We start from the raw sequence: 5690 nt of genomic DNA, 5'->3' as shown, positions 1-5690 counted from the left end.
ATCGATGGCCTCGAGGAAGCCTTCAACTCCAAGCTCGACGCCAAGGTCCAGGAGTTGTTGACTCGGTTACTGCAGCCTCGCGACAACGTGTGACGCCGCGCACACCGCGTTCCTCGTGCGGACGTGCCTGCGGGTACCGCTCCTGCTGCAGCAGCTGCACATGATGCGCCTTCTGATGAAGGATACGAAGGCTATGAAGGGGACGTGGACGAGCGGGTTGATGAGAACATACTGGACGGCGAGGAAGTCGAACAACCTGCACCGGGTCGTCCACGACAACTGAATCGCAACGCTCGCCCACCTCCACAGCCGGTACGTGATGATGATCATGTTGCTAAACTAAAATTGAATATTCCGCCATTTGAGGGTAGATATAATCCAGATGCATATCTTACATGGGAATTGGAAGTAGAGCAACGTTTTGCATGTTTACTCTATCCTGTTCATTTGCGTGTTAGTGCTGCTACTTGTGAGTTCACAAATTTTGCATCTATTTGGTGGTCTGAGACTTGTAGAGTACATCATGCTAATATTCCTACTACTTGGGTTGGGTTAAAACTTGCTATGCATACTCGTTTTGTTCCTCCACATTATCAGCGTGATTTGCTTAAAAAATTGTCTCGTTTAGAACAAGGAAAAAATTCTGTAGAAGACTATTATCAAGAATTGCAAACTGGTATGATTCGCTGTGGTATTGTAGAGGATAATGAGGCTATGCTTGCACGTTTCTTTGGTGGTTTGAATAAAGAGATTCAACATATTTTAGATTATAAGGAGTACAACACTATTACTCGCTTGTTTCATCTGGCTTTTAAAGCTGAATGTGAAGTGCAGGATCGTCAACCACCATGGAGAAGAGCTAATATTTCTGCAGGTCGTACATCGTCATGGTCTCCGCGACAATCGGCGCCACCATCTCGTGGAGCTGCATCCGCACCTCCTACCTCCAAGTACACCGCGCCTACATCACGAGCACCACCTGCTGCTACTCCACCACCATCTGCTGGTCCTCCTCGGAGTTCATCTTCCATGGCCTCTACGGGGAAGACGAGCGACATTCAATGTCGCAAATGCTTGGGATTTGGTCACATAGAGAGAGAATGCAGGACCAAACGTGTCATGTTGGTGCGTGAAGTTGGAGAATATGATTCTGCTAGTGACTTTGATGAAGATACATTGGCCCTTATTGCTGCACGTGATGAAGCCAATTCTGATTCTGAGAGAGAGATGGAGGTAATGGAAGCTGACACTGCTGATTAGTACAAGAGCTTAGTTACACAACGCGTGTTGAGCGTTCAATTGAGCAAATCTGAGCATGATCAACGCCACAATTTGTTTCAAACAAGAGGCGTTGTAAAAGAACGAGCCATACGGATCATCATTGATGGAGGGAGCTGCAATAATCTGGCTAGCGTTGACATGGTGGAGAAGCTTTCTCTACCTACGAGACAGCGCACACATCCATATTACATTCAATGGTTTGAGAGCTCTCGGAAGCTCAAGGTAACAAGAACTACACGTGTGCATTTTACTATTGGTACATATTCTGATTTTGTTGATTGTGATGTTGTACCTATGCAAGCTTGTTCTTTGTTACTTGGTAGACCTTGTCAATTTGATAGAGAATCTGTTCATAATGGTAAAACTAATCAGTATTCTCTTATGCATGATGGAAAGAAAATTGGTCTCAAACCTATGACTCCTGAACAAATACTAAAAGATGATCTTGCTAGAGCTAGTAGAGTAAAAAACGAGGACAAACATAAGAGTGAAAATCAGATTGTTGCTGCAGATTTTGTTCCACATAAGACTAATACTAAATCTGATTCAAACCATGCTACTAAAATTCGTTTGAACAATCCTTGTTTGCTTGCTAGCAAATCTGATATTGCTGAACTTGATGTAAACACTACTCAATGCTATGTTATTATTTGCAAAGAAGTTCTGTTTTCATTTGAGGATATGCCTCCTTCTTTGCCACATGCGGTTGCTAACCTTTTGCAGGAATTCATTGATGTGTTTCCACAAGATGTTCCACCTGGACTACCACCTATCCGTGGCATAGAACACCAGATTGACTTGATTCCAGGTGCTTCGATGCCCAACCGTGCGCCATATCATACCAATCCTGAAGAGGCCAAAGAGATTCAGCGACTCAGGTTCTACAAGATAAAGGTTACATTCGTGAGTCTCTTAGCCCATGTGTTGTTCCTATTATCTTGGTACCTAAGAAAGATGGTTCTTCACGCATGTGTACTGATTGTAGAGCTATTAATAATATTACCATTCGATACCGGCATCCTATACCTCGTTTAGATGATATGCTTGGTGAATTGAGTGGTTCTATTATGTTCTCTAAAGTTGATTTGCGTAGTGGTTACCACCAGATTCGTATGCAATTAGCAGATGAATAGAAAATAGTGTTTAAAACTAAGTTTGGTTTATATGAGTGGTTAGTAATGCCTTTTGGTTTAACTAATGCACCTAGTACTTTCATGAGACTGATGAACGAAGTTTTACGTGCTTTTATTAGACATTTTGATGATATTCTGATTTATAGCAATTCTTTCGAGCAACATTTGGATCATTTACGTGTTGTTTTTAATGCTTTACGTGATGCACGTTTGTATGGTAATCTTGAGAAGTGCACCTTTAGCACCAATCGAGTTGCGTTTCTTGGCTATGTTGTTACTGCGCAGGGAATTGAAGTTGATCCAGCCAAGATTGAGGCAATTGAGAGTTGGCCGCAGCCAAAGACGGTCACACAAGTGAGTAGTTTTCTTGGCCTCGCTGATTTCTATAGGCGCTTTGTGAAAGATTTTGGATCCATTGCTGCGCCGCTGAATGAGCTTACAAAGAAGGATGTGCCCTTTGTGTGGGGTGATGCATAACAAGAAGCCTTCATGATATTGAAAGATAAGTTAACACATGCTCCATTACTCCAACTTCCTGATTTCAATAAGACTTTTGAGCTTGAATGTGATGCTAGTGGAATTGGTTTGGGAGGTGTGTTATTACAAGAGGGCAAACCTGTTGCATATTTTAGTGAGAAATTGAGTGGGCCTAGTCTGAACTATTCTACTTATGATAAAGAATTATATGTGTTGGTTCGGACATTAGAAACTTGGCAACATTATTTATGGCCTAAAGAATTTGTTATACATTATGATCATGAATCTTTGAAGCATATTCGTAGTCAAGCTAAGTTGAATCGCCGCCATGCAAAGTGGGTTGAATTTATTGAGTCTTTTCTTATGTTATCAAACACAAAAAGGGTAAAGATAATGTTATTCCTGATGCTTTGTCGCGCCGTTATACTATGCTATCTCAACTTGACTTCAAGATTTTTGAATTGGGAACTATAAAGGAACAATACTTGCATGATGCTGATTTTAAAGATGTGTTGCTGAATTGTAAAGATGGTAGAACATGAAACAAATTCGTCCTCAATGATGGATTTGTGTTCCGTGCTAACAAGCTATGCATCCCAGATAGTTCAGTTCGTCTTTTGTTGTTGCAGGAGGCGCATGGAGGAGGATTGATGGGTCACTTTGGTGTGAAGAAGACGGAGGATGTACTTGCTGCACACTTCTTTTGGCCATGTATGCGTCGAGATGTTGAGAGATTTGTGGCACGCTGCACTACATGTCAAAAAGCTAAGTCTCGACTTAATCCACATGGTTTATATATGCCTCTTCCTGTTCCTAGTGTACCTTGGGAGGATATTTCTATGGATTTCATTTTGGGATTGCCTCGTACACAGAAGGGGAGGGATAGTATCTTTGTTGTTGTGGATCGATTTTCTAAGATGGCACACTTTATTCCATGTCACAAGACTGATGATGCTACACATGTTGCTGATTTGTTCTTTCGCGAAATTATTCGTTTACATGGTGCGCCAAATACTATTGTTTCTGATCGTGATACTAAGTTTCTTAGCCACTTTTGGAGATGTTTATGGGCTAAGTTGGGGACTAAATTGCTGTTTAGTACTACATGTCATCCCCAAACTGATGGACAAACTGAAATAGTAAATAGAACTTTGTCTACTATGCTACGGGTTGTTTTGAAAAAGAACTTAAAATGGTGGGAAGAATGTTTACCTCATATTGAATTTGCTTACAATCGTTCACTGCATTCTACCACTAAGATGTGCCCTTTTGAGATTGTGTATGGTTTTGTACCACGTGCACCTATTGATTTGTTACCTTTACCATCTTCGGTGCAAAATGATTTGGATGCTACACAACGAGCTGAATTGATAATAAAATTGCATCAGACTACTAAAGACAACATAGAACGCATGAATGCTAAGTATAAAATTGTTGGGGATAGAGGAAGAAAGCATGTTGTGTTTGATGTTGGTGATCTTGTTTGGTTGCATTTGCGCAAAGATCATTTTCTTACATTGCGCAAGTCTAAGCTCATGCCACGTGCCGCTGGTCCTTTTAAGGTGTTACAGAAAATAAATGATAATGCATATATACTGGAGCTTCCTGCAGAATTGGGTCCGGTTAGTCCTACATTTAACATTGCAGATTTGAAGCCTTACTTTGGTGAAGAAGATGAGATCGCGTCGAGGATGACTTCAATTCAAGAAGGGGAGCATGACGAGGACATCCCATCTATTGATACAACCGTTGTACCTACAGCCACACAAATACAAGGACCAATCACTCGAGCTCGTGCCAAACAACTTAACTATCAGGTACTTTCGTTTCTTGGAACTATTCCTTATATACATGAGAATATGATGCTGCCTAAATCAGATGTGTTTGTTACTCTTAGAAATGATGGACCTAGCATGGATGAGAGGGACAAGCATTGGAGCATGATCACACGTGGAGGAGATGGCAGCAAACATGTGAGGATTGAATAGGACGCTGCGAGTGGAGATTTCAGAACTTTGAAGCCACCATAATTGGAGATGAAGACATGGACGAAATATAGAGTTCCCCACTTCATAATTTCATCCATATGAGTCCATGGTGCTGCGACACCATTAGTTTTGGGCCAGACCCATGTAATTTTCGCAGGATTTAAGTCAGCCACTTTTTAGAGTCCGTATTGAAGGGGGAAAGGCCTTCTAGGGTTTGGTTCGGCCACCATATGCATGGCTGACCGAAACCCCACCTTTTTATCCTTTAAATACTCCCATAGCCGTCACGTTTAGACTCGGATTTTGATTAGATTAAAAGTTAGCCATTGCTGCAACTCTCGTGTACTTCTTTTGAGGCCAACGCCCAGAACAAGACCGGCTATTCGGAATCCCACTTTTTCAATAAAGCTTTCATCTATATCCGCAATAATTCGGATTGCATTATTAGTTCTTACTTGTTCTCGATTTCAGGTAGGAATTAAGACCCTCGCTGGTCAGGCTGATCGTGCATTCGCAAGATCAGTAACTCCCGGAGATTGTCCTAGCGATTGCATTGGCGCACGAGCTTTGCACGTGTAGTCGGATCATCAAGCACGAACTCCACCAACAAATCGACGTTATCATACTCTCATCGAAAGATCGGACACCTTTGCCCTATCAGCCGCTGGAGATGCCCTTACATCGGAAAGTACAATAAACAATTATTGAATATAAAATCGAATTTTTTATTTATTTTAATAAGTTGAATGCAACAATACTTTACAACAGTTCTTATGAAAACTTAATACATTATATTACACTACTTTGAAAC

At 41.4% G+C, this 5690-nt stretch overlaps 1 pseudogene; it reads left to right on the top strand.

The window, feature by feature from the left end:
- Nucleotides 1-1029: 1029 nt before the first annotated feature.
- Nucleotides 1030-2410, top strand: LOC139831512 (uncharacterized; annotated as a pseudogene).
- The last annotated feature ends 3280 nt before the right edge of the window (nucleotides 2411-5690 follow it).

The sequence above is a fragment of the Lolium perenne genome, chromosome 5 (assembly GCF_019359855.2).
Source record: "Lolium perenne isolate Kyuss_39 chromosome 5, Kyuss_2.0, whole genome shotgun sequence".
NCBI lineage: Eukaryota > Viridiplantae > Streptophyta > Magnoliopsida > Poales > Poaceae > Lolium > Lolium perenne.
The sequence above is the reverse complement of the archived record's forward strand: the minus strand, read 5'-3'. Positions and strand labels throughout refer to the sequence as shown.